The sequence below is a fragment of the Chionomys nivalis genome, chromosome 7, assembly GCF_950005125.1.
Source record: "Chionomys nivalis chromosome 7, mChiNiv1.1, whole genome shotgun sequence".
Classification (NCBI taxonomy): domain Eukaryota; kingdom Metazoa; phylum Chordata; class Mammalia; order Rodentia; family Cricetidae; genus Chionomys; species Chionomys nivalis.
In genome coordinates, this window is record NC_080092.1 from 76,074,904 (window position 1) to 76,095,777 (window position 20,874).

Here is a 20,874-nt window from a genome sequence, read left to right on the forward strand (position 1 = left end):
AAAGAAAAAAAAGAAAAAGAAAAAACCAAGGTGGGGGCAGAAAATTATATCGGAGGCGGATTCTAGAAGAAAACAATACTCGGTAGAATGAAGCGTGCGAAGAAGAAGTTGAGTGGTGCACGCTTATAAATCCGGGCAACAGAAGGCGAAGGCAGCAAGACTACGCACTAGCGCACAAGCTCCAAGCCAGTCTGGATTAAGTAGCAAAACCCCGCTAACGAAACCACACATAGGTGCCACAAGCACAAAGGGTAGGAGCAGAGAATTAGGAACGCAGTTCCCACACAGCTGGTATGAATTAGAAAACCTTCCTGGAAAGCAGTTTGGCAGTTTTTTTTTTTTTTTTTTTTTTTTTGGAATGCTATGAATGAGCCATCCTCTTTGACCCAGTAATCCTTGAGTCACTGAGAACCTTTACATACTGCACCCTTTTTGACCCAGTACTGTCGCTTCTGGGAACCTGTACTAAATAATGTTATGCAAAGGTTCTCAGGAAAAAAAAAAAGATGTGCATTGCAGAGTTTTTGCTTTGGGGTTTTTTGAGACAAGTCCCTTCCTTCTATGTAGCCCTGGCTGTCCTGGAGCTTGAACTCAGAGATTCCCCCAGTCTCTGCCTCCCAAGTGCTGGGATTAAAGACATTCTCCACCACGTCCTGTACAGAATTTACTAAATATGAAAAGGAAATGCTCAGTGATAGTAAATGTTTAAATAAACTTTTTTTTGTTGTTGTTGTTGTTAAAAATTTTAAGGTGTATAGGTGTTTTGCCCGTGCCTATGAATATGTGGCACATAAGGGCCTGGTGCCTTAGGAGACCAAAAGAGGGCATTGGATTCCCTGAAACTGGAGTTAGAGATATTTGTGAGTCACTATGTGGGTGCTGGGAATAAAACCCAGGTCCTCTTAACTGACGAGCCACCTCTCCAGCCCTATTTGTGTGTGTGTGTGTGTGTGTGTGTGTGTGTGTGTGTGTGTGCTACTGTATTTGTGAGTTTCAACTTGTGGGCACCACACTGGCACTGTAGCTATCGAGGACAGCTCTCAGTTCCCTCCTCCCACCCTAGGTTACAGGGATTGAACGCTATTGTCTCTCTTGCAAGACTATCGCTTTACCTCTGACCCATCTTACCAGCCCCGAGTAAATCAGCTATGTAGTCCACTTACAAAATAAGCAGTAGGCGGGAGGTGGTGGTGCATGCTTTGGTCCTAGCACTTGGGAGGCAGAGGCAAGTGGATCTCTGTGAGTTCGAGGCCAGTCTGCTCTACAGAGTGAGGTCCAGGACAGCCAGCACTACAGAGAGAAACCCTGTCGTCCCCCCCCACCAAAAAAATGAAATAAGCAGGAACAGGAGCTGGAGAGGGGCTCAGTGGTTAAGAATATGTGCTGCTCTTCCAGAGGACCGAACTCTGGTTCATAGCATCCATGTCAGGCAGTTCTCAGCCCTCTGTAACTCCATTTTTGTCTGTAGGAGATTCAAAATGACCTCTGGCCATTGCAGGCACCCACACTCAGGTACACATCGACATGCAGATGCATAAACATATACATAATTAAAATAATAAATCTTTAAAAGTAAGCAGGAATATAAATAAAATCATGATGTTTTTCTTTTCCTTTTTTTTTTTTGGATTTTTGAGACAGGGTTTCTCCGTAGTTTTTTGGAAATAGCTCTTGTAGACCAGGCTGACCTCGAACTCACAGAGATCCGCCTGCCTCTGCCTCCCGAGTGCTGGGATTAAAGGCGTGCGCCACCACCCCGGCTTCCTTCTTTTTTTTTTTTTCTCTTTTTTTTTTCGACAGGGTCTCATGTAGTCTAGGGTGGCTTTCCACTCCAGGCATGCACCATCATGCCCAATTTAAGAATATTTCTTGCCAGGTATGGTAGTATGCACCTTCAATCCCGGCATTCAGGAGGCAGAGACAGGCAGATCTCTCTATGAGTTAGAGGCCAACTGCTCTACAGAGTGAGTTCCAGGACAGCCAAAGCTACACAGAGAAACCGTGTCTTGAAAAACCAAAACCAGAGAGAGAGAGAGAGAGAGAAGAAAAAGAAAGAAAAAAGAATCATTTTTCCCTTCCTTTTTTTTTTTCAGAGACAACCTTGTCTCTGGTATGTAACCCTGGCTGACTAGGTACTTGCTACACAGAGCATTTGGAGTGGATCCTACTGTCTCTGCCTTCCCAGGACCCGGATTACAAGTGTTTCAGGTATATATATACACACACATTTATATATATACATCTATATATATTTTAAAAACAGAAAAGGTTCATAATGTAAAAATATGAAAGCTGCAAAATGATAAACTGGGCATGTTGGCACCAGCCTGCAATCCAGACATTTGGGATGGCAGAGATGGGAAATCCAGCGCTAGCGGAGGCCAGTTTTGTCTACATAGCAAGTTCGAGATCAGTCAGGACTATGTAATGAGGCTCTCTGTTCAGAAAAACAACAAGAAACTGACAAAAAAACCAGATAGATGCCAGGAACTGGGGAGGGAGTTCAGTAAAGAGAGCTGGATTCCAGAACCCATAGTGGCATGGCTGGTAATTCCAGTGCTGGGGATTGCCAGAGGAGGCAGAGTGGCTCTCTGGAGTTCTCTGGCTTGGCAAATCCAGGCCCTATCTTAAAAACAAAACAAAAAAAAAGGTAGAAAGTACCTGAGAAAGGATAGAATGTCCTCTGGCCTACACAGACATGCACATGCACACACTGGCACACAAACATGTATAAACACATAAAAATAAATATGGTTAGGATATCAGAAGAGAGTATGGTTTGGGGGGGGTTGTTTTTTTCTTTTTTTTTCTTTTTTTTTCTTTTTTGAGATGGAGTTTCTCTGTGTAGCCCTAGCTGTCCTGGGACTAGCTCTGTAGACCAGACTGGCCTTGAACTCGCAGAGATACACTTGGCTGTGCTTCCCAAGTTCTGGGATTAAAGGCATACACGACCACCACCCAGCTTGTTTTTTGTTTTTAATTTTATTTTACATACATTAGTGTTTTTGCCTTCGTGTATGTCTGTGTGAAGGTATTGGATCCCTGGAACTGAAGTCACAGAGGTTGTGAGCTGACTTGTGAGTACTGGGAATGGAACCCAGTCCCCTGAAGAACAGTCTTAACCACGGAGTCAGCTCTCCAGCCCTGTGGGTATGCTTTTTTATCAACATGATACAAGCTGGTATCAGTGGGGAAGAGGGACGGACTCTCAGCTGAAGAATTGCCTTCATCAGCTTGGCCTGTGGGCAAGTCTCTGGGGACATCTTGATTGATGGATGATTGATGTGGGATGTCCAGATCACTGTGAGCAGTGGCATCCCTGAGCAGGTGGTCCTGGAATATGTAAGACATTAACAAATAAGCTGGGGGGGGGGTCTTAGCAGTTTTAGCTGGGGGGGGGGATGTCTTACAGTTTTTATTGCTGTGAAGAGACACCATGACCACAGCAACTCTTTTTTTTCCACAGTAACTCTTATAAGGAAAACATTTAATTGAGGGGACTTGCTTACAGTTTCAGAGGTGCAGTCCATCATCATAGTAGTGGGGAACATGGCATCATGCAGGCAAATATGGTGCTGGAGGAGTGGCTGAAAGACCTACAATCTTGTAGGCAATAGGAAGTCAACTGAAACACTGGGCAGTATCTTGAGCATAGGAAACCCCAAAGCTGGGTCCCACAGTGACAGACTTCCTCCAACAAGGCCAAAATCATGCCAACAAAGCCACACCTCCTAACAGTGTCTCTCCATATGAGATTATGGGGGCCAGTTACATTCAAATTACCACAGTCAGGTAAAGCAGTAAGCAGTGTTCTGACATGGCCTCTGTTTCAATTCCTACCTTAAGCTTCCTGCCGTGGCCTCCCTTCATGATGGTTGTAGACTGTAAGATGAAGTAAGCCCTTTCCTTCCCAAGTTACTTCTGGTTATGTTGTCTATCACAGCCGCAGAAAGCAAACTACAACAGTATTTAACATTAATCATTATTTTAAAAAAACGTTTTAGCCAGGCTCTGGTGGCACACACCTTTAATCCCAGCACTCGTGAGGCAGAGGCAGGCAGATTTCTGTAAATTTGAGGCCAACCTAGTCTACAAGAGCTAGTTCCAGGACAGGCTCCAAAGCTACAGAGAAACCCTGTCTCGAAAAACCAAGAAACAAACAAACAAACACCCCCCCCAAAAAAAACCCCTCAAAAAACATGTAAAAAGCAATTATCTATCTGAATGTCTATCTATCTATCTATCTATCTATCTATCTATCTATCTATCATTTATTTTTCGAGACAGGGATTCTCTGTGTAGCTTTGAAGCCTACCTTGGAACTCACTCTGTAGATCAGGCTGGCCTCCAACTCACAGAGATCCGCCTGCCTCTGCCTCCCGAGCACTGGGATTAAAGGCGTGTGCCACCTCCACCCTGCAAAAGCAATATTTATTTAAAAAATGTTTTAAAATATTTATGTATAGGGGGCTGGAGAGAAGGCTCAGAGGTTAAGAAAACTGACTGTAGTTCTGGAGATCTTGAGTTCAATTCCCAGCAACCACATGGTGGCTCACACCCATCTATAATGAGATCTGGTGCCCAGAACACTATGTACATAATAAGTAAATTTTTGAAAAAAAAATTTATGTATATGCTGGGCAGTGGTGCCACGTGCCCTTTTTAATCCCAGCACTTGGGAGGCAGAGACAGGTGAATCTCTGACTTCGAGGCCAGCTACACAGAGAAACCTTCACTTGTAAAACGAAAACAACAAAAAACCAAAAATCAAAACAAAAATAGAAGGTGAGAATCCCCTGAATTGGAGTTAGGGATAGTTACTTGCTACCATATGGGTGCTAGGAATTGGAATTGAAACTGGTTCTCTGCAAGAGCAACCAGTGTTCTTGACCATGAAGCTGTCTCTCCAGTCACAACAATATTATTTATTTTTATCGTATGTGTATTGGTTTGTGCTGGTAGAGTAATTCCAATTCCAGAGGTGCTGGGAATTGAACCTGGGACCTCTGGAAGAACGGTCAGTGCTGTTAATTGTTGAACCATCTTTCCAATCTTCAAATTCTGTTTGTTTGTTTAAAGATTTATTTATTTATTTATTTAATGTGCACTGGTGTTTTGCTTGTATATATTTTGCATGAGGGTGTCAGGTCCCCTGGAACTGGAGTTACAGACAGTTGTGAGCTGCCATATGGGTGCTGGGAATTGAACCCAGGTCCTCTAAAAGAGCAACCAGTGTTCTTATACACTGAGCCATCTCTCCAGCCCCTGTTTGTTTTGAGACAGTTTCTGGCTGGCTTTCAATTCACAGAAATCTATCTGACTCTACCTCTGCCTTCCAAGTGCTAGGATTAAAGGCATGTGCCACCACACCTGGCCTCAAAAAACTTTTTAAAAATGTTTATATTTTTCCAGGACAGGCTCCAAAACCACAGAGAAACCCTGTCTCGAAAAACCAAAAAAAAAAAAAAAAAAAAAAATGTTTATATTTGTATGTGAGATAAAGTGTGTGTGTGTGTGTAAGTGCATGCCACATGTGTGTAGGTACCCAAGGAGGCCAGAAGAGTGTGTGGAATCCCTTAGAGTTGGAGGTACAGGTGGTTGTGAACAGCCCAAGCTCACAATGGTTTCTTAATTTTTTTCTTTTCTTTCTTTTTTTCTTTTTTCTATTTCTTTTTGGTGTTTCAAGACAGGGTTTCTCTGTAGCTTTGGAGCCTGTCCTGGAACTAGCTCTGTAGACCAGGCTGGCCTCTAACTCACAGTGATCTGCCTACATCTGCCTCCTGAGTACTGGGATTAAAAGCGTGCACCACCACCGCCCGGCTATATTTCTAACGGAAATATTTAAAGTTAGGCAGGTGTAATCCTGGTGCCCAGGAAGCTGAGACAGGAAGATTGACATAAATTTTCGGCTAACTTGGGCTGCACAACAAGATTCTGAAACAACAAAAAAGCAAAATGACTGAAAAGTCAGAACTCTGGCCCCTTATAAAAGCATTCAAATGCCAACTCCCAGCTGTCTGTAACTCCAGTCCCAGGGGATCTGATGACCTCCTTAACCCATGAAACTTTGAGTTCAGTCTCCAGAATGGCAGAAACAGTGTGATGGCAAACACCTGTGACCCAGCTCTTGTGAAATGGAGGCAGGGGGACTGGGAGTTAAAGCTCTTTGACACCATTGTGAGTTCAAGGCTAGCCTGAGCTACAAGAGTATCTGCATCAAGAGTGAGGGAAAAGTGAGGGTAGGAGGAGAGAGGCTGCTGTATGGGAAAGGTCAGTTTAAATGTGCACACCAGTCTGAGTTGCATGGTGAAGTTTTGTACCGTCATGTCCTGTCCCTGCCTGTCCCTGGAGGGGAATCTTCCCCTTGCCTGGCATTGCCCGGTACAAGCTATCAGCAAGTCAGTCACTTAATAGCTTAACTCATCATTACCAGATCCACAGTTATCAAAGTTCTGTCTACTGGGTTCCAGGCATGTACTGGGGTCTTGGAGTCCATCCACTACAGATAAGGTGCCAGGGAGAGTCTATGCTTTAACTTTTTTTTTTTCTTCCAGGCTAACCTTGACTTTGAATTTACAGAAATAAATCAATCTGTCTCTGCCTCCTGAGTGCTATGGTTGTATGCAGTGGTCAGAGTGGGTCTCCTCATACTATAAGCCCAGGCTAGTCTTGAACTCCCGGGGATCTAACTCAGATGGTCAGACTTGGCAACTAGTACCTTTGCCCTCCAAGTCATCTCACTGGCCCCTATCTATCATTATTTTAATTTGTTCAGTCTGCTATAAGAAATTTGTTCTTGCTGGGTGGTGATGCACACACCTTTAATCCCAGCACTCAGGAGGCAGAGACAGGTGGATCTCCATGAGTTCGAGGTCGGCCTGGTCTACAAAGTGAGTTCCAGGACAGGCTCCAAAGCTACAGAGAAACCCTGTTTCAAAAAACAAATAAACAAAAAATTTATTCTCATAACCCTAGAAAGTCCACCATCTCAGTACCCACAGGTTCAGCAATCCTTCTCTGCTTTCAAGATAATCCTTTCTTGCCTGTCTTAGTCTTTCCTGTTCTATTGCTGTAAAGAGATTCTATGACCAAGGCAATTTATAAAAGAAAGCATTTAACTAGGATCTTGCTTACAGTTTCAGAGGGTCAGTCTGTGACTGTCATGGTCCTGGAGCAATAACTGAGAGTTTACATCTGATCCACAAGCATCAGGCAGAGAAAAAAAAAAATCGCTACTCATGGTGTGGGCTTTTGAAACCTCAATGCCTACCCCGAGTGACACCCAAAGGCTATTGTGGGGTAATCTTTTTGTATACTGCAAAGATATGTCTCTGTCTAAGGTGTCTTCTGATTGGTTTAATAAAGAGCTGAATGGCCAATAGCTAGGCAGGAAACAATTGGCATGATTTCTGGGGAGAGAGAGAGGAACTCTGGGAAGAAGATAAGTCGGAGAAACTCCAGCGAGATGTGGAGCAAGTCAAGTATACAGAAGAGAAGTAAAAGCCACATGGCAGAATGAAGATTAATAGAAATAGGTTAATTTAAGTTATACGAATTAGTTGGGAAGAAACCTAAACTAAAAGCCAAGTTTTCATAGTTAATAAGAAGTCTCTGTGTCATTATTTTGGATCTGACAACCAACAAGGAAGCCTAAGTACAAATCCTTCCAAAATAGTTTAATCAATTAGGGACCAAGCATTCAAATACCAGCCTATGGGGGCCAGTCTCATTCAAACCACCGTATTGCTCAACCCTCACATGGTGGAAGGGGCAAGGCAGCCTTTCAACTTCTTTTTTTTTTTTTAAGATTTATTTATTTATTTATTTATTATGAATACAATTCTCTGCCTGCATGTGTACCTGCATCCCTGAAAAGGGCACCAGATCTCATTGTAAATGGTTGTGAGCAACCATGTGGTTGCTGGGAATTGAACTCAGGACCTCTGGAAGAAGAGTCAATCCTCTTAACCGCTGAACCATCTCTCCAGTCCCCGTCTTTCAACTTCTTTTTCTTCTTTTTCTTTTTAATTTTTTTTTTGCATTTAAGATGACGTTATTTAATCATTTTCTTCTCCTTCCTTCCTATTTTTGTGAGACAGGGCCTTACTACATACCCACTGGATTAGGGGAGGCCCTCTTGCCTTGGCACTGTGGGTGTGTGCAATTGTGTCCTAAGCTTACATGTATTCCCACGCTGCTTTTGTTTCACTTCTGTGCAGCCTCCACTTCTGACTTAGGTACCATTCACTCTTTGATGAGGATCATGTCTGCGTGTGGCAGGGGGCTTATGTGTGGTCAGCCTCACCCCGTACTCTGTAAGGTTGGAACACATCTTGGGCTCTTTGTTTACCTATGGGCGCTCAATGACCGTAAGTTCAGAAGTACTCTCTGCATTGGGAAGGGCTTTGAGGCAGGGTCTCACTTCATATCTGATTGGTCTGGCTCACAGCCATCCCCCCTGTCTCATCCTTCCAAATTCTGGGGTTACGGTGAATCACTATATTCAGATAACTCTTTCTATTCCAACCAGAGCACATACTTTGTATTGTGCTGAGTCTTCTCAATTTACTTAAGCTTGTTTTATGGCCCAGTGTGCCTCAGGATTGATCCCTGTGTACTTGAGAAGAACCTAAGCTTTCCTGTCGTCTGCTGGCTCGTTCTCTAACTGCACTAGTTACTTTTCTCACTCTGACACAAATGCCCATGAAAAGCAAAGCAAGGAAAGATGAGCTCACAGTTTGTGGGTGCTGCCATAGGAACTTGAGGTGGCTGGTCACATGGTAGCCAGACAAGCAGCAGAAAGCAAAAATTCTGACTCTCTCTTTCTCCTTTTTTTTTTTTTTTTTTTTTTTTTGAGACAAGGTTTCTCCATGTAACAGCCCTGGCTATCCTGGAACTTGCTCTGTAGACCAGGCTGGCCTCAAACTCACAGAGATCCACCTGTCTCTACCTCCTAAGTAAGGAATTAAAGGCGTGCGCCACTGCTGCCCAGCCTGATTTCTACTTTCTTATTGATTATCTATGTAGTACTAGTTCTGTAGTAGGGAACTGGTATCAACTACAGCTGGGCATGTTGGTGCACACTTCTAGTTATATCTACAAAGAGGATGAGACAGGAGATTCACATGAGTCTAAGGATTTGTGGCCAGCCTACCCAATACAATGCGACATAAAAAGAAAGAGCAGCCAGACGTGGTTACACACACTGTTATCTTGGCCCTTCGAAGGTAGAGACAAGAGAATCACAAGTTCTTTTTATTTGTTACTTATTGTTGTGTGTGGGTGTTTTGCCTGCCTGCATGTATGTCTACATATGTTGATATGTGCAGTGCCTACAGAGGCCAGAAGAGGGCAGCTGATACCCTAAAACTGTATTTATAGATATGGTGAATCACAGTGTAGGTGTTGGGAATCAAACCAGGGTCCCCTGGAAAAGAAGCCAGTACCCTTAACTGATGAGCCATTTCTCCAGCCCTGAGAACTGCACGTTGGCTATACAGTTAGACCTTGTCCACACTCATCCCTTACACACACACAGAAAAAGAAAAAATAAGAAAATAAGAAGGGTCAGAGGGAGGGAAAGACATATGACATTAACTACAAGTTGAACAAAAGTAACCCATTAACATGGGATAAAGGAGCTGGAGATGGCTCAGAGGTTCAGGCACCTACCACCTAGTTTAATGGCCTGAGTTTGAACGCCAGGCCCCAATATGGCAGAAGGAGAGAGCTAACTCCTACAAGTTGTTTGATCTCCACATGCGTGCCTTGGCATGCCCGATAACACCTACATGAACCCTTGCCTCAAGCCTGAATATATGCTGTGGCGCGTGTGCTCTCCCCTAAAAACTGTGATTAAAACTGAAGCCAGGCCGGGTGATGGTGGCACATGCCTTTAATCCCAGCACTCGGGAGGCAGAGGCAGGCGGATCTCTGTGAGTTCAAGACCAGCCTGGTCTACAGAGCTAGTTCCAGGACAGGCTCCAAAACCACAGAGAAACCCTGTCAAAAAGCCAGTAAAACACCAAAGCCCGTGAAATAAAAATAAATTTTAAAAAAGTGTGAAAAATTAAAAAAAGAAAGGAAAGGAATTTTCCAAAGTCAGTTCAATCCTTCCACCGTGTCATTAGCAGGGCTTGAACTCAGTATCGGGGATAGCAGTGAGCACCTCTACCCACAGAGCCATCCACCGACCACTCAAGTCTTGAACTTGCTATTTAGATGAGGCTGACCTTGAACTCTTGATCTTCCTGTTGCTACCACCCAAGTGTATCCTTACATTGTACCACTTCACACTCTGTTTGCAAATTCTGTGGCTACAGTAATCGTTAGTCAGAATCAAGGCTCTCACCCCCTTCCTCTGTCTGGTGAATTCCCTTCCCCTGGGTGTTCTGCTCCGGTTCCTGTTTGCAACCAAGTGGCTCACTCAATAGTTTTCTTTGGGTCTTACTGAAAGCTTGCCCGATGTCCCCATTTAATATGGCAATTGCCCAATCCCTACCCTAATATCCCTAATCTTTTTACTCTGCATCTCTATCTATCTATCATCTATCTATCTATCTATCTATCTATCTATCTATCTATCTATCTAATCTATCTATCATCTATCGTAAAAGGTAAGTTAGTTTCGCTGAGGATGTAGTTCAGTTGGTAGAATGCTTGCTGGGCATTCATGAAGATCCTGGGTTTAATCCTCAGCACAAGTACTGTGTATGGTGACATGAACTGGAATTCAATGGAGCAGTGGAAACAGGAAGGTCAGAAGTTCAAGGTCATCCTTCGCTACTCAGTGATTTTAAGGCCATCTTGGGTTAGAAAACTTATCTCAAAAGGAAAAAGAGGGGCTGGAGAGATGGCACAGTGGTTAAGAGTACTGGCTGCTCTTCCAAAGGACCAAGCACCCACACTGTGTCTCACTACATCTCTAATTCCAATTCCAGGGTATCTGATGCCCTCTTCTGGCCTCTGAGGGCACCAGGCATGTCTGTCGTGCACAGACATGCATGCAACTAACATACTCGTATATCTAAGATAAATCTAAAATTTCTTTTTGATTTAACTTACTTTTACGTGTAATTTTTGTTTTTCAAGACAGGATTTCTCTGTGTATCCCAGCTGTCCTGGAACTCACTCTGTAGACCAGGCTGGCCTCACACTCAAGAGATCTGCCTGCATCTGCCTCCTAAGGGCTGGGAATAAAGGTGTGCACCACCACGCCTGACTTTATGTGTAATTTTTACTTGTATGGGTGTTTTGCCTGCAGAAATGTCTGTGTAGCACATGCATGCCTGGTGTCTAAGGAGTTCATGAGCGGGCACTGGATCCTCTGGGACCTGAGTGACAGCAGGTTAGGACTGTCACGTGGGTGTTGTTGTTGCCCGATGTACGCACCATGCTTAAAATAGCTTCTGGCACAGGCGAGGGCTAACTCAGCAAATGCCCATCTAATGAACAAATCAATGCACTCATTCCAAGAATTAAGATCCGACAGCTTTGTAGTCAGCATTCTGATGTCATCCTTAAGAGCAGGAGTTTTGTCGGATGGGCTTCCTCATCACTCGGCCCTCCCTCCCCAGCTAGATGTGTCTTGGCTACTCAGTACTATATTTATTCTGCCCCTCTACAGTGCTGTTCCTGTCACCCGGAATAGCTTTCCTCTACAGAGATGCCTGGAAGTGTCTAGACACCCTTTGAGGCCAGTTTGGAAGGTACTAGCACTGTAATGCCAACTCCTGTTACTGGAGACATTCAGTTTCCCCTGGTGCTCCCAGCGGGCTTGGTACACAAATTCATCCCATCAGTCATTGCAACAAACTGTATTGACGTGTCTTTTTGTGTGTCCTTGTGAGTTTAACCTTATGTGTTCATTAAGGTTGAGTGAGGAATGAGCTCAACACCCCACCTGCACCTTCCCGGAGCAACCTCTAGAGGGCAGTCTCATACCGCACTTAGCCTTTCTACCACAGCATGCATTGGTGCCTGGATGAATTGGTGGACGGTAAGGAACAGACAAGTAAATGGAGTGGGTACAGCCGCTTGGCCTTTAGATTTGGCAAATCCTGGGAGAGGTGTTTAGCTTAACTACTGTAATAATGGTAGAACTATTGACCCATTCCTTAGCCTCTGTCACAGCCTTAGATCTGCAGACCATGAAAGGAACCTAGAAAAAAGTTATTCTTTAAAAAAAAAGAAAGAAAGAAGAAAAAATAAGAAGAAAAAAGAAGAAAAAATGAAAGAAAGTCACATTATGGAATTAAACAAAAATTAAATAGGTAAATCTAATATATTATCCGGTCAGCTGCAATTCAATTTCTTTTTTTTTTATATTTATTTATTTATTATGTATACAATATTCTTGTCTGTGTGTATGCCTGAAGGCCAGAAGAGGGCGCCAGACCTCTTTACAGATGGTTGTGAGCCACCATGTGGTTGCTGGGAATTGAACTCAGGACCTTTGGAAGAGCAGGCAATGCTCTTAACCACTGAGCCATCTCTCCAGCCCCCTGCAATTCAATTTCTATAGAGCTTGTGTATAAGCCATATATAGGCCATGTGGGATGTGAGTGTGTATTATTTTGAGGTGTCAAGTCATGCTGGGGTGCCCAGAATGAAGCAGAATGGAAGTTAACTGCAGACTCTCCACCAGAGGGCTTAGGAGTTCAGGACAGGCCAGAGGCTTGACTCTATCTCCCTTCTCCCATGAGGGCAGCCACTAAGCCCCCAGCTTTCAGCATCTTCCATGATCCCCAGCTCTGTCTCCTGAGTACTGAGCTCAAAGGCCTGCATCACCTCGACCTGGCTGGTTTTATTCTTTTTTAAATTTGTGAGGGGTCTTGTTATAGCCTAGGCTAGCCTTGAACTTAAGACTCGCCTGACTTAGCTTCTTAGCTGGGATTACAGATGTACACTGCCAAGCTCAGCATTTTCCTCATCTGTTTTGAGATGGTGTTTAATAAATGTGTGTCTTCAGAGCTCCACGGACTGACAGAAGGAAGCAGGAGTCAGTACAGGGGGCAAGCAGGATGCTGGTTTAGAATGTAGGTCCTAGAGAATTGACATGTCATGAGTAAGCACAAGCCAAGCATGCTGGTGCAATCCTGTATTCCTGGAGTTTGGCAAATAGAAGCAGAAGAATCAGGAGTTCATGGCTATCCTGAGCTACGTGAGCACAGAGCAGGAGGGCAGGGACTAGAGTTGAAGACTAGATAAGGTCACTGTATTGAGCAGAAGCCTACTTGTTCACCAGGGCCCTGTGAGCTCACGAGCTTTGGAAGGGACTTCTAAGTGGAGGGTGGAACAGCCAATTGAAATTTTAGAGTGATCAGTGGCGTGGGCAGATGCTAGAGGGTTAAAAGGGAGGCTAGGAAGCAAGATGCACCAGGGCAGAGAAAGCCCTGGGAGCTTTTCATGTAGTAGTTTAGAATCAGAGGACGACCCAGGGAACAGATGCACACTATGAGATCCTGAGACTGGATGTAAAATATTGACCCAGGGAAATGTACCTGGTGTTCGCACTGATCAAACTGGTATAGCAGCTTCTTCCACAAGGTTTCCCCACCGCACAGCCTCTTCCCAGTTTCATATTCAGGCTGGAAGCCACCCTACCCCATATCTTCTCCTTGCCTGCTACCATGCCCTCTGCCACGATGATCATGGACTACTCCACTGAAGCTGTAAGCAAGTCCCTAATTAAATGCTTGCCTTGGTCATGGTGTCTCATTGCAGCAATAGAGCAGTGACTAAGTGACTAAGACAGCATCCTTGCCAGGCAGTGGTGGCACACACCTTTAATCCCAGCGCTTGGGAGGCAGAGACGGGCGGATCCCTATGAGTTCAAGGTCAGCCTCGTCTACAGAGCTAGTACCAGGACAGGCTCCAAAAGTTACAGAGAAACCCTGTCTTGAAAAACAAAACAAAACAAAACAGACAGCATCCTTCACTCTATCACTCCAGACTCCACCTCCTGGCTCACGATGCTGCCTCCTTTCTGGTGTGTTGCATTCTTTCTTCGAAGGACTCTTATCCATGGATTTAAAGACCATTTAAGACAATCTAGCACAACTGCTTTTCCTGAGATCCTTAGCCTACTGGTGCTGTTTGACAGCAGAGGAAATGCTTTTGCCCAGAATGCGCAAGGCCCTGGGTTCAAACCCCAGCAGCACAAAAATCATCAAAATGTTTCTTTCCTAGGTGGGTTGCCACAGGTGTGTAATCAACACTCAGAAGGCTGAGGTCACAAGACCCGGACAGGCAGGGCTGGGTAATGAGAATCTGTCTGGTAAAACAACTACAAAATGGCAGCACTTGGGCTGCAGCGGTCGCTAAGAACCCTTGTTCTTCCCAGAGCATCCAAGTCCGATCCCAGCACCCACACCCGGCAGCTCATCACTGCCTGGAACTCCAGCTACTCAGGGTTCTCTGACTCTCTCCCATCTCGTCTCTTTATCTCCTCGAAAGAACATTTCTGTGCCAAGGTACTACCACTTGGCAAACACCTGTATTAGCTGGGCATGGAGGTCACGCTTGTAACCCCAGCTTATGGGAAGCAGAGGCAGGAGGATTGCTGTTGACTTCCAGGCAAGCCTGCTGGCCTACATCGTTTTCCAGGCTCTGACAACTAGACATTTTCAAGACACAAACCAATCCCTCCCGAAGACAGGGTTCCTCTGTAGCTTTGGAGCCTGTCCTGGAACTCCCTTTGTAGACCAGGCTGGCCTCGAACTCACAGAGATCCGCCTGCCTCTGTCTCCCGAGTGCTGGGATTAAAGGCGTGCGCCACCACCACCCGGCTTCCACTCCTGTATTAACCTGGTGACTCCTCCATCCCGTTTGGCCTCAGGGACCTCTTTTCTCCGTGTGCTCTAAAATTCCTCTTCTAGGAGGCTGTCTCCTTCGCACATTAGATTTGGAGATGTCCCCCCCGCTCCCCATCTGAGTTTCTCCCTTGGCATTGTGAGTTATCAGAGGGCACAATGTCTCCATTAATTTTGTGGGTCCCTGACGGCAAGGGCTTTTTAAATCCTGGACTAATACAAGCTATGCATACTGTGGGCGCTCAATAGTAGTTGATTGACTGGGTAAAGGAGCGCTTGGTCCCTGGCGCAGGGGCGTCATAGTCTTTCCACAGGGAGAAAGCAATACCAATAGGCAGAGCAGACTGAACCTCTTAATGGGATTACCTGGGATTTGTAGGCAGTGGACTCTTTCCCCCCCCATTTTATTGGGTCCAATCATCTCCACAGAATAGAAATTCCCCAACAGGAACCATGCATGCTGCTGGCCAAATGGTGACCACCACTGAGATCGCCTTGATTTCTTCCCTGCTACTGCTACTGTCACCAGTCCAAAGAAAGGGAGAACTCAGTGCAGTACTGAGCCAAGCAAAATTTACCCGAGTTCTGCCGCTGACCTTTCTCTGCATTTGAAGCATTTACCGTGAGCCAATTTGGAGGCTTAGCAAGTTTTCTAACTTAAAAAAAAAAAAACAAAAAACCACTTGACACAATCAACACAGTGCAAAACACATTTGTTCAGTGTTATTTAGGGCTGGAGAAATGATGGTTCAGCGGTTAAGAGAAGAGCATTTGCTGCCCTTATAGAGGACCCAGGTTTGGTTCTCAGCCTCAGGAATCTGACACCTTCTAGCAGTCCTACACATAAATCTTCAAGTGGGGGCCAGTGTTTCTTCTAGCCACTTTAGAACTGTATCACCACCTCCACAATCAATGGCTCCTCTCTCTTAACCCTTTGTTTTCTGAAACAGGGTCTTGCTATGTAGCTCTGGCTGGTGGCCTGGTACTCATTTTGCCCAAACTGGCCTCAAAATCGTGGCAATCTTGTCCCAGCTTTTCCAAGTGCTGCAGCTGCACAAGTGTGTTACCAGGCTGGGTTTACCATTTTCTTCTCCGACCCTAAGTTAGCAAGTAATGGAGCTAAGGCAGAAAGATTTCAGCGATAGAGAAATGAAAGAAAACTGTTACCGCAACTAACTATAAAGTTATAACTATTTATAACCATAAAGATTCAGAGTTCCAGTTTAGATAAAACTACCATTTGCTCACAAAACTATCATTTTGCCGGTATCTCACAACTTTGAACTACAGGGGTACACAGGGGATGGGGAAGGCAGGCAGGCAAGCAGTGGGTTATTGAAGACTGATTCTCTTTAATGACTCAGAACTGCCTGGGGCATAGTTTCCCCTTCTCAACCTTGGTTAAGAGCAGCTGGAGATAATGAACTGTGGTTAGATCCGCTTGTTTCACCCCCAGCAGAAAGGCTCATTACCACCTCAACTGTTTTCCTGCAGTGGTGGAAGGGTGCCTGCTGCCCCTGCTAATCTGGGGAACCATCGGGGCAGCAGGGGCAAAGAGGTGGGCAATTCGCCAGAAAACGGTGTCTGCTGATTTCGGGTTATGCGCACCCCAGCTTCTCTCCATTCAAGTGCTCAATTAAGAGCTGACTAGAACAAAATGAAGGAAGCTGCAGTTCTTCTCTAGAACCATCTAGGGAGCCACGGCAACCCCTCAGGGACCAGGAAGGCATACTGGGAAATATCAACTGCACTTGCCATTTCCATGGTGGAGTAGGGCTCACATTGCATCTGGTCCTCTGAGGGTGGGGTAACACAAAAGGCTCGAGTTCTCAGTGACACAGAAGGAGTATTGTTTCATTTTCATTTTATTATAAAGCTGAGATGAGGGTTGTTGTCTAGATGGCTTGTCCATACCTGGTCCATGGACCACATGAGGCTGAAGATAGCTCTGACCAGTCTAAACACAAAATCGGCCCTAATTCTTCATTCTCATTTCTTGTTTATTGCGTGGGTCTTAAGTGTGAACTCTGTAGATGACAATGAAGTCACACATTGTCAGACTGGCTACTGCAAAGGGAGAGTCGGTCTTCTCCAGGGGAGCAGCTCCTGAGGCGTCTAGTAGGTGGGCCCCAGAGTCACACAAGTAGCCCTGAGGACTAAGAGCGCTTACAAACAAGAGCATGTGAAATTGCTGGGGGGGGGGGGGGGGGGGGAGATAGACAGGCAGGGTAGAAAAGGAATTGGAGTGAGGGGAATTCATCAACACATCCTATGCATGAAAACAATTAAAATCAAAGGGACTGGATGAAGGTTACATCAGGAGAGCCCCAGCAGGAAGAGCTTTCCTAGGTGTTTCTGCGGTGACCAACTGCTGATGCCCAGGAGCTGTGCCAGTTTGGTCCCCCAAACCGGAGAAAGCAGAATTGCCTTTGCGACAGTTCAATTAGGCAGGTTTGGAGAAGTCTTTGAGCTGGACTTGGCGTGTTCCAGGGCAGGAATGTGAGGGTCAGAATTAAGCAAAAAGCAACAGAAATAAGACATGAAACACAGAATAGCATCGGGAGGGAAACCCATTTTGATACCCCACTCCAAAAGGGGAGGCGGACTTTATTAACATGATACAAAGCATAGAGCATCTCCAAACTCTGGTCCAGGCAGAGCTGGATAGCTCTGTACTCAAGACACTAATTACCCATACCCTAGGTCAGGATCTCGTCTGCTCTGTAGCCACCTGTTGTCGTAACTCTGACAAGGAAGGGACTCAAACCTGTGGGCCCCAATAATAAAGCATACAGAATTCACTGTTTCAATATGCATAAAGTCAGTGAGAAGGCAGGACCAGGTACACTCTTCCACTGACTGAGAAGACCGTGAGATGGTAGTGTTCCCATAGCCTTTTGCCTAATCCGCAAGTGTTATCAATTCATACGAGTTGATAAATGAACGGTCTCCTTTCAGGTAAGTTCTTTAAAATACTGTTTACTTAGTGTGTGTGTTCATTTGGCAGTCAGAGAACTTTTGGGAGTCAGTTCTCTCCTGCTGCCATGTGGGTTTCCGGGATGGAATTCAGGTCAGGTCACCAGTTTGGCAGTGTCTTTACCCACTGAGCTATCGCACTGCCCCCTTTAAAAATGCTAGGAATTGTTATTCATGTTTGTCCCTCAGCTTACAAGCCAGAGGCCAGGTGAGAGAGGCAGGTTCCCTGGAGCTGCTGGGAACCGAGTTCAGATCTTCTGAAAGAGCATGGAGTGCCTCTTAACCTCTGAGCCATCTCTCTAGTCCTTCCCCCTTTAAAAGAAACCAAACCTAATCCCAGCACTGGAGGCAGGTGGATCTCTGTGAGTTCGAGGCCAGCCTGGTCTACAAGAGTTAGTTCCAGGACAGGCTCCAAAGCCAGAGAAACCCTGTATCGAAAAATAAAAAAGGTAGGCCATGGTGTAACATGCCTTTAATCCCAGCAGAGGCAGGTGGAAGTCAGCTTGGTCTGTAGAGTAAGTTCTAGGACAGCCATGGCTGTTATGCAGAGAAATTGTCTTGGGGTGGGGGTGGGGATGAAAAAACAGAACCGATATCTTTAAAAGGAATTTATTTTGAATATTAAAGAGATTAATGATTGACTCATTATTTATTGTCTATGCAGTGTTCTGCCTTCGTGTATGCCTGCACTCCTAAGCGACTTACAGACTGGGAGCAACTTAAGGAAGAACTTAAGGAAGAAGGCAGGGAAGACTGAATGCTGGCAGGAAGTGCATCCCGAGCGACGCTGATGGAAAGCCTTCTCACCTCCACAGGCTACTCCAACACTGGGCCCAAGGCTCAACTCTTTCTTCTTCCTAGTCTGCGTTGTTTGTGCTTTCTGGTAGATCAATGAGAGAAAAGAGGGGGCGCCCCTGTCAACAAAGGGATTAGAATTAGGATCTTAGGCTGAAAAGTAGCCCCAAAGCAGACTGGCTTCAAAGGGAGGGATGGGGTGGGGTGTGTGTGTTGGGGGTGGGGGGGTAAGGTGGTGGGAGATGACGAGGAATAAGGAACCTCTGGGAGGAAGGACAGCGCTGGGGACTTAGCCAAATGCTGGAGAGCTTGAGCAGGCACGGTAATGCCAGGGTTTCAGTTGAACTGGCAGGGTAAGGTAGACCTTAAAATTGTGTCAGATGTAAAGAGGCCCATGAGGCCTGAGGTGCTTGGGTCTGGGTTGGGAGGGCTTTCTCCTACTAGAGTTCCTGGTTGTTTCAGCACTCCCCACGTCTTGGTTGTACACACACAGCTCACAGACACACCTCGCCTAATCCTACTATTTGCGGGTTTTTGCCTCCACCTCTACCTGGCTGAGGCTGGAAGGACGAGCTGGCAAACATCCAGTTTTCAAAAACTGACCAACTATGCTTGTGGAGAGAGATACAGCTCTCGCTAGAGACTGACAGACAGCAGGATCTTCCCTTTTCTTTCCCTACCTTCGGAAAGCAGATTGCAGGTACCTGTCAGCATCAGGAGGCCTCCTTTACAACAAGCTACTTCAGGTAGTTACTACTTAATGGGGCTTTCATTACCATGACTACTAAGAACGATTTAACACTAATGATAATTGCCAACATCAATAACAAAATTGGCTGTGTCATAATTTCCCTTTGTATCACTTTATGGTTATTAACTTGTTCCTAACACAAAGATTACTATAGTGTTGTGATGCTCAATTTCAATACTCCTTGATCATATCAGACACATCCACCTCTCTGAAACATCTTAAATGGCAGATGTTTGTCTTTTTTTTTTTTTTTTTTTTTTTGAGTTTTGGAGACAGGGTTTCTCCGTAGCTTTTTTGGTTCCTGTCCTGGAACTAGCTCTTCTAGACCAGGCTGGCCTTGAACTCAGAGATCTGCCTGCCACCACTGCTCGGCTTTCTCTGTCCTTTTGGATAAAAAGCAAAGCACCATAGGTAAATACTATCCAAAGATCCTAATATCTTACTATCCCTTTCCATCTCCTAAAAACAGACACCCGCCCACATAGCCATGCAGAAAGGAACATGCCATGAAAACCAGTTTCTTTGTTGTCCTCTTCTTTGCTTCTTCAGTCTTCTCAAGCTTGTTCTTCTGTTCCTTCTGCACAGAAAGAGACTTTAGTACCATGCATGGTTGGGTACACACACGTGCGCGCGCACACAGTAACGTGCTGAACTCATGAGAAAGAGTTTTCTAAAGCCATGCTTCTTTGATCTGGGCATGGTAGTACACACCTTCAATCCATAACCAAAGGGGCAGAGACAGGAGAAATTGAGCTCCAGGCCAGCCAAGGCTACTACACAGGGAGACCTTCCCCAGAGCCGGTAAAGAAAGCACGAAGTGGGGCTGGAGAGATGGCTCAGCGGTTAAGAGCATTGCCTGTTCTTCCAAAGGTCCTGAGTTCAAATCCCAGCAACCACATGGTGGCTCACAACCATCTGTAATGAAATCTGGTGCCCTCTTCTGGCCTGCAGACAGAATATTGTATACATAATAAATAAATATTTAAAAAAAAAAAAAAAAGAAAGCACGAAGTGTGCTTTTCTTGAAAATGCTTTCCTGCACAAGTCTACCTGTTTAGTTAAATGGCCATTTCATTTGATCCCTCGCCAGTTGGGCCTAAAGCAAACAAATACAGTGAATTCTACAGCAAGATATAAAACTACCCAGCAACAGCCGGGCGGTGGTGGCGCACGCCTTTAATCCCAGCACTCGGGAGGCAGAGGCAGAGTTCGAGACCAGCCTTGTCTACAAGAGCTAGTTCCAGGACAGATTCCAAAACCACAGAGAAACCCTGTCTCGAAAAACCAAAAAAAAAAAAAAAAAAAACCACTACCCAGCAACAATGCTACAGTCTGTGTATGTACAGGAAGGAAGACCGTCCTAGCAATTCCCCGCAGCAACTCTGCTCACCAGCTCTACCCTGTAGCTCAAGAATTATAGTCCAATCTCACTCATGTACATTGATGCAAAAATACTAAATAAAATACTGGCAAATCGAATCTAAGAACACATCAGAACCATCATCCACCATGATCAAGTCAGCTTCATCCCACAGATGC